This window comes from Salvelinus alpinus, chromosome 2, assembly GCF_045679555.1.
Source record: "Salvelinus alpinus chromosome 2, SLU_Salpinus.1, whole genome shotgun sequence".
Taxonomy (NCBI): domain Eukaryota; kingdom Metazoa; phylum Chordata; class Actinopteri; order Salmoniformes; family Salmonidae; genus Salvelinus; species Salvelinus alpinus.
In genome coordinates, this window is record NC_092087.1 from 29,269,777 (window position 1) to 29,281,625 (window position 11,849).

An 11,849-nucleotide genomic window follows, 5' to 3' on the forward strand; every position below is an offset into this window, starting at 1 on the left:
CTGGAGTTGGTAGTCTGCTGTCAGCAATGACATTGCTGGGCAAGGGTGAGCTGGTGCTAGCATAAGAACTGGGCAGGTCTGTGTCTGAGCTCGTGCTAGGCAGGACTGGAATGGTGCTGGGGCCTGGCAGGTTGGTGCTGGGGCCTGGCAGGGCTGAAATGGTGCTGGGGCCTGGCAGGTTGGTGCTGGGGCCAGGCAGGGCTGGAATAGTGCTTGGGCCTGGCAGGTTGGTGTTGGGGCCTGGCAAGGTTGGAATGTTGCTTGGGCCTGGCAGGGCAGGGTTGGTGCTGGGGCCTGATAGGGTTGGGTTCTGAATGGGGCGATCTGTAACGTAGGATGGCGCAAACTCGGTTTCCAGAAATACATCTCTGTTGTAATGTTGTACCCCAGCCACCCTAAAGCCAGCCTGAATGTTCAAGGAGGTTGCAGCCAAAGAATAGGTGATTGCCACAATCCCAGGAATGTCATAAATTGACATTGTCTTCCCGGGATTGTTCCTCATCCAGGCATCACAAGAGGTGTTGATGTGCCTCTTAAGCGGCCTGTAAACAGAACTGTCTAAGGTTGAAGCCGATGAGAGCAATGGGGTGGGAATGACAGCATAATTATGCCATTTACTCGGGCATAAGTGAGTCCATCAACGGACAGATAAGACTCGTGGTTTTGTCCAAAAGGAGTAAACAGGGCTTCTCCTTTGAGCATTTCGTATGCTCAACCAAATGTTTCAGGAAGTCAACAGTGCACATCTTTCATCCACCCAGAGGGATTTGTCCCTCCTTTCCTACCAGGTGGCCCGTTGATCAGGAAATGATTGCGGAAGTTGACACGGGGGAATATAAAATATGGAGGTATACTATTCCCTGTGGCTGAGACAGCACAGGCCAGTGTGACGAGGGCTCCCCTTTCAGCGGAGGTCAGTGACCCTACTTGTTTGACTCCACGTCTGCCCACCACTTTGTCAGGTTTATGTACAGTGGTCACCCCAGTTTCATCGACATTGCATATGTCTCCTGGTCCAACTTGATATCTCTGTAGCACTTATGCTACATTGTCTAAGAAAGCATTAACATTTTCTCTGTTGAAGCTACTTGCCCTGGCAAGGCTAGTTTCCTCTGGCTTTCTCAGCAACAGCGTTGGGTGCCGCTTTAAGAAGCCTGTAAACCACTCCGAGCTGGCTTTTTCTTTTTCTGCCCACATTGGCGCGAACTTCAGCTGGTGTGCCACAGCAAACTGGTAGGCAAGTCTTCTGACCTCACTTGGCGACAGACCAAAATAAATGTCAGCTGACCTAGTACTATACTGAACAAGCTGCATCTCCAAATCAGGTGAAAAATGTATCAATGGTCACCCACCGTAAGGACATCCAGCCAACTTGACACAACTGTGGGAATTATTGGAGTGAACATGGGCCAGCATCCCTGTGGAGTCCATGCCCTGACGAATTGAGGCTGTTCTGAGAGCAAGGGGGGGGGGGGGGGGGGGTGCAACTCAATATTAGGAAGGTGTCCTTAATGTTTTGCACACTAAGTGTATATTTGAACAAATCTGTCACTTCATTGAGAAATGTTTAATGCTACACAAATTAATTTGTAAATGTGTTTGTATTGGAATTATTAAAATACTTTGTCAGAAGGAAAACTTTTACTATTTAAAAAAAAAAGTTCAAATAGTGCAGTTGGAAGTGATTTGAAAATAGACAACAGAAACTTAAAATCTATAACAATGTAGAATAGCTGGAATGTTATGTTCAAACAAACCTATACTCAACCTTGAATGCATGAGGTTTGTGTAGAATGTGAATGGACTCAAGCCACATAGCCCTTCGGGACTCATGGTGACTGGAGCATGAACATTGAGGTTTAGCTAAGATGGGTATGAAATATAGTCCACACACTTCTGGGGCATTCTTTATGTGGGTGCTGCACATTGTGCCTGCTTGGAATCTGGGCTCTGGGGGGTCTGTGTCTGGTGTCTTCCCCTTACATACACCTTCTCACTGCAGGAGAGGCTTTACTCTGATAATTTGATCTTCCACCAGCCAAGATAAGACAGCAATCTATCTGATGATATTTCTATAATCCTGTCTTATGTTTGTATGAATAATTGGAGGAATTTAACAGTTTCAAGCTTTATAACATACACATTCAAGTATACTTTTAACTGCCTCCCCTACTCATTCATATGCTTTTTAAAGTACAGTAATAAAAAAAATAAGTCCAGAATATATGGCTTCTTCTGTAATACACACACAGTTTCACCAACTGTTTTCATTTCCTGCTTTATCACAAACAAGGTTAATCATGAACCAACTAGGGTGATAGTAGAGTTGTTCCAACAGGAGAGGAGTGTTACATCTGCTCCTGTCACGCTCTCAACTGCTCATCCGGTGAATCATTGACCGGCCGACACTCCCCCAGTGCTCTTTCCCTCTCTCTGTGTGTGTGTAACGGCTGTCAATGTCGTTCTCCTCCTCAGACGAGGAGGAGCATGGATCGGACCAAGATGCGGAGTAGGAGGTATTCATGATTTTAATGGCAAACCAACAAACACTACAAATAAACAAAACAACAAACGTGACTAACCTGCAACAGTCCTGTGTGGCCCAAACGCTAACACAGGAAACAAACACCCACAAAACACCAGTGAAACCCTGGCTGCCTTAGTATGACTCTCAATCAGAGACAAACGATACACACCTGTCTCTAATTGAGAATCATACCAGGCCGAACACAAAACCCAACATAGAAATAGAAAACATAGACTGCCCACCCAACACTCACGCCCTGACCAATAAAGACATACAAAACAAGAGAAAACAGGTCAGGAACGTGACAGTGTGTATGATTGTGTGGGCGGAGACAGGTGTGCTGGAGTCAGAGCAGATCCCCACCAGCTGCAACCTGTTCCATAATCAAGACTTCTACAAATACTCAGCCCTGCCACTTCCACGCTGCCAGATCGTAATCTCTGCTCAGTCAGTCTATGGTTCTAGCCATTTGTTCCTGTTTAGATCCTGTTGTGCCTGTTTTCCCTTGCCTGATGCTGTTTTCTTCTCCGCTACAATTCTGCCCACTCTGACTCTGGTCCCTGTCTCCAGTCCTACGTCTCGTCAGTCCTGCTACTCTGTCCTGGATCCCCCACTCTACGGTTCCCTTGGATTCCCCTCCCGGATTCCCCTTAGCCTCCACACCTGGTTTCCTGCAACCCGCCTGAGCTTCCCCTGGCCTGACCTTAATCTTCCCCCTGTGTTTCAATAAATAACTTGGTTACCTCATCCCAGTCTCCTCGTCTGAGTCTGCTCTTGGGTTCACCTGTTCCGCTCCGCGTGACAAGGATACTTTTTTTCTGAGTTAGCACAAAAGGAGACCACAGCAGTCACAGTCCTTTTATGAATCCAGCATGTGAAATGTGGGTTTTGGATTCTCGAGAATGCATTCCAGAATTGTAATTGGATTCTTATTGTTTCCCTGACCACAACTCGATCTGGTAATAAGCATGTGATCCATCATCCAATCAAAAAGTTCCCCTACCTGCTACTCCCTCTAAAATATCTGTTTCAACACCTCTTCTGGAAATCACTATTTTCTTTTTCTTTTTGGAAAGTTGTGAGTCACTTTTGTGTTGTGGATTGTTCACCAGATGTTCTCATGTTGACATATGAAATGTTGGTTTTTGGATTCTCGGTTTTGGATTCCCAAGAATATTTTGTGAGTGACTTTAGTTGTGGATTGTTCACAAGATGTTCTTATGTCGGGCATGTAAAATGTGGCTTTTGGATTAACTACCTGTTTCAAATTTGCAACACCTCTCCAGGAAATCACAATTGGTTTTGCTCTTAGGAAAGTCATTGATTAACATCTTACATAAATTGTCACTTATGAGTTGTATATTGTTCACCACGTGTCTCCCAGTCCTATAGTCAATTTGAAATTGAACTGCAAATGGAAAAACTCTGACTGCGCTGCAGTGAAAACGGTTTATGACTTATCCTGAAAAAGATTTTATTGTATCATCAAAGCATCTCACACTCTGAAATGATTGGCATCAAAGCCCATCAGCTTCACTGCCTCAATCTGTCAGGTCAGATAATGCTACCAATGTGGGACAGCTCTGTTCCTTCCCATGGACACTCGTTGACTGTCTGTGTCTTTCTCTCAAATCATCCTCCCTCTCACTGATTCTCTTTATCGCTCCATCTCCCTTTCTCCCTCTGGATGTCTCCTTCTATCTCCGTTTCTCTGGGATCCTCAGTTCCATCCGGCCGCTGACCTCCAGCCCTAGAGATTGACTCTGTGGGCCTGTGGAGCACAGCTGAATAATTGAAAAAAGTGAGAGTGTGTTTAGCCAGGCAGGGGCTCAGGCCTTAGTCAGATCAAACACAGACAGCAGGAGCAGGCTGACAGGCTGCTGTATAAAAGGAACATTGAGACTGCAAGACGCTAATGCTCTCCTTTTTCAAAGCAGATATCCTCCTCTTACCCCCCCTGGGCCATTCAACAGCCCCTGAACCTGCTCCACATTTTGAGTGAGCTCAGGAGAGGACTGTTATTAATCAGATTCACAATGCTTCACATCTCCAAGCCTGCTTTCCAGACATAAGCATGCCACAGCCAGTCAACTCCCTCTCACCCAGTTCAGTGTTAGTATGGTGTTTTAGAGTTCAGTTTTAGTATGGTCTTTGAGAATTCAGTGTTAGTATGGTCTTTGAGAACTCAGTTTTAGTATGGTCTTTGAGAATTCCGTTTTAGTATGGTCTTTGAGAATTCAGTTTTAGTATGGTGTTTCAGAGATGGAATAGGTGTGTCTGTTGCCCATAGAACCTGTCTATCTTGGAAGTACACAGAATGACAGAGCGCTACACAGGGTGAATAAGTGAAAGCCAGCCATTCACTGGGCAGCTACAGTAATCTAATAATTGCTGTGTATTATCTCACAAAGCCATATTACTAAAAATAATTGAACAAGTTCTCATTTTTCAACATTTGAATGTATGCCCTTTCGACCTCTGTCGGGATTGACAACTCATGTTTCTTATGAATAGGAAAGCTAATCCCTCTCCAGCCCTCTCTCTGTGTTGGTTTTTAATGAGTGTGGAAATACCGGAAAGCCCTGCCTTTCCTCCTGTGCCTATTTCCATTTGGTTTCCTGTAATTCTCCTCCATACAGCCTCCCTATTATGAAAATAATGGTCTAAAATGCGCTGTGACGTTAGGAAACTGGAGCCTCCAATTTCATGAACTCAAGAATGAAACCAAGACTTAGGTCACATTTAGAGACAGGAAATTGGAGGAGGTAAAGTACGTACAGTACTCAGCAAATCTATGTCGCTAATTACAAACACAACACATAAAGCCATGGCTGTATACTTTACACACTAAATAATAAATGCAACTGCAGGGAAAACATCCTATTAACTGTAAAAAATAAATGTTTATTTAGACATGAGAGGTTGAAATGGGTTAATTCTTGTTTTTCAGCAAATAATGAAACATCTGTGTTCTGAGTTTATGGTAAGTTCTGTCCCCAGTCCTACTCCCCATGTACCCAGGCCTTGCTGCCTCAGCGCTTATTGTTGCAACATTCTGGGAACTGTCTCTAAATTCCCCAGTTATCCAGAAATCCTGGTTGGAGGATGTCGGATTTCCTGCTTGTTCCCTCCTGATTCTGGATATCTACCAGGGAATTTATTGCAAGTTCCTGGAATTTTGCAAACCGACTCAGGGCGTTCTCTTCAATGCCATTGTAGTCACCTGTCATTCATTTTGATAGGATCTCGGGTCTTTGAAACATCTTTGACTCCCCTCTATTATGTTGGATTTCAGTTGGTGATTGAAGGCTTTTCCAACCCTTCCATTCTACACTTTTTTTATTTGTCCATTCAGTTGATTTCACCCATTGTGTCCACCTTACAGTGCTAAAAAGGCTTATGTCTTTTGTTTCCTTCTCAGTTATCCCTTTATGTGATGTAGTTTATATGCATGGAAATGTTGTTACGGGTATAGTACACAAATAAAATATATATTTACTTATAACGAACCAAGTGAACTTTGGGAGATAAGTACACCGTACTACTGGAAGAACAAACCTCTGTGGTGGTCTTAATTTTCCTGTGTTTGTGTACTCTGTTACATGCGGTGTACTTATAAACAGGACATGTTGCGAGGCTTATTAAGCAGTTAATAAAATATTTAGAAAGTCAAATATTTATTCAGCTCTATTTATGGACCAGACACAGACTGGATGAGCAGAAAAAACGGTGGATTTACAGATGATTGTTTTCACAGGGTGATACTGTTCATAGATTCCCACCAGAACACAGGCTACACTGTGAAAGAACCAGCCACAGCCTACACCCTGTGTGATCCCAGACCACACCACGAGTACCGACAGCAGCAAGGGAATCAGAACAAGAGAGTGGATAGAGAGAGAGAACACAAAGTAGACTGACACCAGCTCTACTGCTGTTTGGAAAATCATACTGCTGTTCATAGCCCTTGGGAAGTAGGGGTGCTGAGGGTACTGCAGCACCCCCTAATAAATCGGAATAAAAAATTATTCTTATAAACATTTGTTTCAAATATTTGTTTTCTTTCACATAAGATAAGATAACGACTTGCGGCTCTGTGCATACATAACAACACATAATCAAAGATAGACAAAGGACATATACAATCAATAAATGCACGTAGAAAAAGTGCAATTCATGAGCGATCAATGGTTCATGGTTCATCTGTACACTATACACAACAGAGCACTCTATCAACAGAACACAAGTAGTGCACTGGGCCTTTATTACTCCTGTATGAGTGGACCAAATTAGCGGACCAAACTTTCAGCACCGCTACCACTAAACATCTTCCGCGACCATACAGCTGTTGCTAGAGGACCACCAGAAGTTGTACCTTGGACTCGACCCTGGCCTGATTGTAAACAGGAACACCTATGTGAGAATGCTATTCATTGACTACAGCTCAGCGTTCAACACCATAGTGCCCTCAAAGCTCATCACTAAGCTAAGGACCCTGGGACTAAACACCTCCCTCTGCAACTGGATCCTGCACTTCCTGACGGACCACCCCCAAGTGGTAAGGGCAGGTAACAACATATCCGCCACACTGAGCCTCAACACGGGGGCCCCTCAGGGGTGCGTGCTCAGTCCCTTCCTGTACTACCCTGTTTACTCATGACTGCATGACCAGGTATGACTCCAACACCATCATCAAGTTTGCCTATGACACAACAGTGGTAGGCCTGATCACCGACAATAATGAGACAGCCTATAGGGAGGAGGTCAGAGACCTGGCCATGTGATGCCAGGACAACAACCTCTCTATCAACGTGATCAAGACAAAGGAGATGATTGTGGACTACAGGAAGAGGAGGACCGAGCACGCCCCCATTCTCATCGACGGGGCTGTAGTGGAGCAGGTTGAGAGCTTCAAGTTCCTTAGTGTCCACATCACAACAAACTATCATGGTCCAAACACACTAAGACAGTTGTGAAGAGGGCACGACAAAGCCTATTCCCCCTCAGGAGACTGAAAAGATTTGGTATGGGTCCTCAGATCCTCAAAAGTTTCTACAGCTGCACCATCGAGAGCATCCTGACTGGTTGCATCATTGCCTGGTATGACAACTGCTCTGCCTCCGACCGCAAGGCACTACAGAGGGTAGTGCTGGGGCCACCCAGGACCTCTATACTAGGCTGTGTCAGAGGAAGGCCCTAAAAATTGTAAAAGACTCCAGCCACCCTAGTCATAGACTGTTCTCTCTGCTACCGCATGGCAAGCGGTACCAGAGCGCCAAGTCTAGGTCCTAAAGGCTTCTAAACAGCTTCTACCCCCAAGCCATAAGACTCCTGAACAGCTAATCAAAGGGCTAATGTAAAGCGTCTGTGTGTAGCTGGTGAGATGAGTCAGGCGCAGGACAGCAGATATGAGTAATGAAAGCAATTTTACTCAAATAATAACAATACACGTCGTAAAAAGACAAGGCCACACATACGGACCGCAATACAATAAACAATTACTCACAAACAAACATGGGGGAACAGAGGGTTAAATAATGAACAAGTAATTGGGGAATTGAAGCCAGGTGTGCAAGACACAGACAAAACAAATGGAAAATGAAAAGTGAATCGGCAATGGCTAGAAGGCAGGTGACGTTGACCGCCGAACGCCGCCCGAACAAGGAGAGGGACTGACTTCGGCGGAAGTCATGACAGCTACCCAGACCACTTTTTTTTATGCTGCTGCTACTCTCTGTTTATTATCTATGCATAGTTACTTTATCTCTACCTACATGTACATATTGACTAACCAGTGCCCCACATATTGATCCTGTACCGGTACCCCTTGTATATAGCCTCACTATTGTTATTTTACTGCTGCTGTTTAACTATTTATTACTTTTATTTTCTATTTTTTACTTATGTATTTTTTTACTTTACACTTAGTTTTCTTAAAACTTCTTAAAGCATTGTTGGTTAAGGGCTTGTAAGTAAGCATTTCACTGTAAGGTTGTAGCCTAAACCTGTTGTATTCCTAATAACTAATTAATAAATAATTCAGTTTTATTCAATTTGATTTGAACAAATGTTTGGAGGTGGTGGAACTCAACTCACTGACTCCTGACTCTCAGATACCTCCTCCGATAGAGAGTTCCTGGTTTCCCGATATTCAACAACTGGAAGTGTCTTGAGAATGTCTTTATATAAGTAGTTATCAAACTATGGGTGTTGTTCAAGCAACTTTAATACATGCACAGGTCAGGGCCGTAGTGTCACAACAGCACTGATTATTCTCAATGTCGTTCTTAATATTTTAGTCAGCTCCTCTCATTCCTCTAGAATCCAAGCAGCACTAGCTCATAAATCACACTTCCTGAGAAAGAGGAGGCTTTGATGGGGTAGAGCTGTATGACCACTCCTATGATCCCTGCCTGGGTCTGTCTGGGTCTTCCTGCCTGCCTACCCAGTGTGTTGGTTGTCTCTCACAGTTGCAAGCTCTTACAGTTGCTCCAAAGAGGAATGAGCACCATCCCCCAATCCCTTCAAACCCCACAAAGAGAGATGCCAAGTCTGTTTTTAATGAGCCTCTCAAGCCAGAGCGGAGTCACTACAAAGTAGTTTAACCCGAGAGATAGGGATTTAGTGAGCATACACATTATTTGAAGTAACTGTTGGCCACAATAACATAGTCACATTTAGTCAGACAATGCAGAAGGAGTATTTGGCTGAATCAAATGTAGTCAAACAAACAAAAATAACAGTAATAAAATAACTCTATGTGCCACATGCATCATGCACTCCCTTCAAGTCTTATTCCTCTCCAGCTTTATCATCCCTGGGATGTTGCAGCTTGTTTATTGAAGGGGATAAACCAAGAGCAGCAGAGTGGAATAAGACTTGACAAGTCAATCATTATATTGGAAGGATTATGTATTTGTCATCTTTGTCACGTTCCTGACCTGTTTTCTGTTGTTTTGTATGTGTGTGATGGTCAGGGCGTGAGTTTTGGGTGGGCAGTCTATGTTTGCTGTTTCTATGTTGGTTTTGGGTTGCCTGGTATGGCTCTTAATTAGAGGCAGGTGTTTTGCGTTTTCCTCTAATTGAGAGTCATATTAAGGTAGGTTGTTCTCACTGTTTGTTTGTGGGTGATTGTCTCCTGTGTCCTTGTTGGTGCACCACACTGGACTGTAGCGTTTGTTCGGTTTTTGTGTAGTCTGTTTTCCCTGTCCGTGCGTTCTTCGTGTTTTATGTAAGTACTCTCGTTCAGGTCTGTCTTCTTCGTTTTGTAAAATATTCAAGTGTTCTTCGTGTGTTTAGTTTTGTCTTGTAAATAAAGTTTCATGATGTATTCAAAACCCGCTGCACGTTGGTCAAATCCATGCTACTCCTCTTCTGATGAGGAGAAGGAGGAAGCGCGTTACAATCTTTTACTTGTTGAGTGTGTTTACTGAGGAGAACACAAGCCAGCCAGCTAGCAGCAACCTCAACTCAGATCAAGAACTGCTGTGCTGTGTTCACACACCTTCCAGGAAGACACCTCTGTAATAATCAAGGGTTTTACCTCCGATGTGTCCATTCGCCAACTGGACCTCCAAAGGAGAGTTAATTTGAGGTCAGACAGGACATTGTGAGTAAGCTGTACATAAAGAAACTGGGTGGTAAATTATTGCGTATATAAATGTTTTTGTTAACGCTGAGGACACACTTCCCTTGTGTTGTTGTTTTGGATCTGATGCAGCGGCTCATCTCTGTCAGCCAAATTAAACATTGGATAAAAGGGAATTCACATCAATAAAAATACCCTCTTTGGATTTAAAGTATTTTCCATTGACATGTGAATGTTTATTTGTGTGTTGTGTTCATGTCACGTTCTGACCTTAGTTCCTTTGTTTTGTCTTTTGTTTTAGTTGGTCAGGGCGTGAGTTGGGTGGGTAATCTATGTTTTCTATTTCTGTGTTGGTTTTCTGTGTTTGGCCTGATATGGTTCTCAATCAGAGGCAGCTGTCAATCGTTGTCCCTGATTGGGAACCATATTTAGGTAGCCTGTTTTCTGTTGGGTTTTGTGGGTGGTTTTCAGTCTTTGTGTGTCTGCACCAGATAGAACTGTTTCGGTTTTCACTTTGTTGTTTTTGTATTTTGAGTTCACTTCATTAAATAAGATGAACAATTACCACACTGCGCATTGGTCCTCTGATCCTTCAAACTTCTCCTCCTCAGACGAGTAGGAAGACGACAGCCGTTACAGTTCAATGCTGGTGACTTCGTTTGGAGTTTGGATGCATGGTGTCCTATTGCACTTTTGTGCTAATAAGAATTTCTTTTTGAAACACCATGGGCATTGGTCCAATTGCATTGAGCCTAGCGGTTAGAGTGTTGGGCCAGTAACCGAAAGGTTGCTGGCTCGAATCCCCAAGCTGACAAGGTAAAAATCTGTCGTTCTGCCCCTGAACAAGGCAGTTAACTCACTGTTCCCCGGTACGCTGTCATTGTAAATAAGAATTGTTCTTAACTGACTTCTCTAGTTAAATAAAGGTAAACATTTTTTTTAAATGGGGCAATTTAAAACTACCAGGTTACATTACCTAGCACAGGGTTTCCCGAAGTTGGTCCTAGGGCCGCCTGGGTTCACATTTTGATTTTTGACCTAGCACTACACAGCTGATTCAAATAATCAAAGCTTGATGATGAGTTGGTTATTTGTATTAGCACTAATACTTTGCATTTTAGTCAGCTAACTGTGAAACTAGTAGAGTTCACATGTCAGGAAAAGGATGACATTTTCATTCAGATATTGTATTGTCTTGCAGACTTTTGGACTCCTCTCATTCCTCTAGAACCCAAGCAGCACTAGCTCTTAAATCACACTTTCTGAGAGAGTGCAGGCTTTGATGGGGAGAGCTGCCTGACCACTCCTATGATCCATGCCTGGGTCTGTCTGGGTCTCCCTGCCTGCCTACCCAGTGTGTTGGCTGTCTCTCACAGCTGCAAGCTCTTACAGTTGATCCAAAGAGGAATGAGCACCATCCCCCAATCCCTTCAAACCCCACAAAGAGAGATGCCAAGTCTGTCTTTAATGAGCCCCTAAAGCTCATGTGTTTTTCACTGACATGTGAATGTTTATTTGTGTGTTATGTGTTCAATAATGGTGACTTCGTTGGGATGTTTGGATGGAAGCTCCTCTTTGCTGCAGCTATTCATATCTGGGCTGTGTTCATATACGGCATATTCATCTGATTATCTCCAAAGAGAATGACTTGCTAATAAGTACATTAATATCCAATTAACCTGATCGCTGAACCTGAAGTTTTCCTCCCAAATGGCTGCCACTTTTGATAGCATG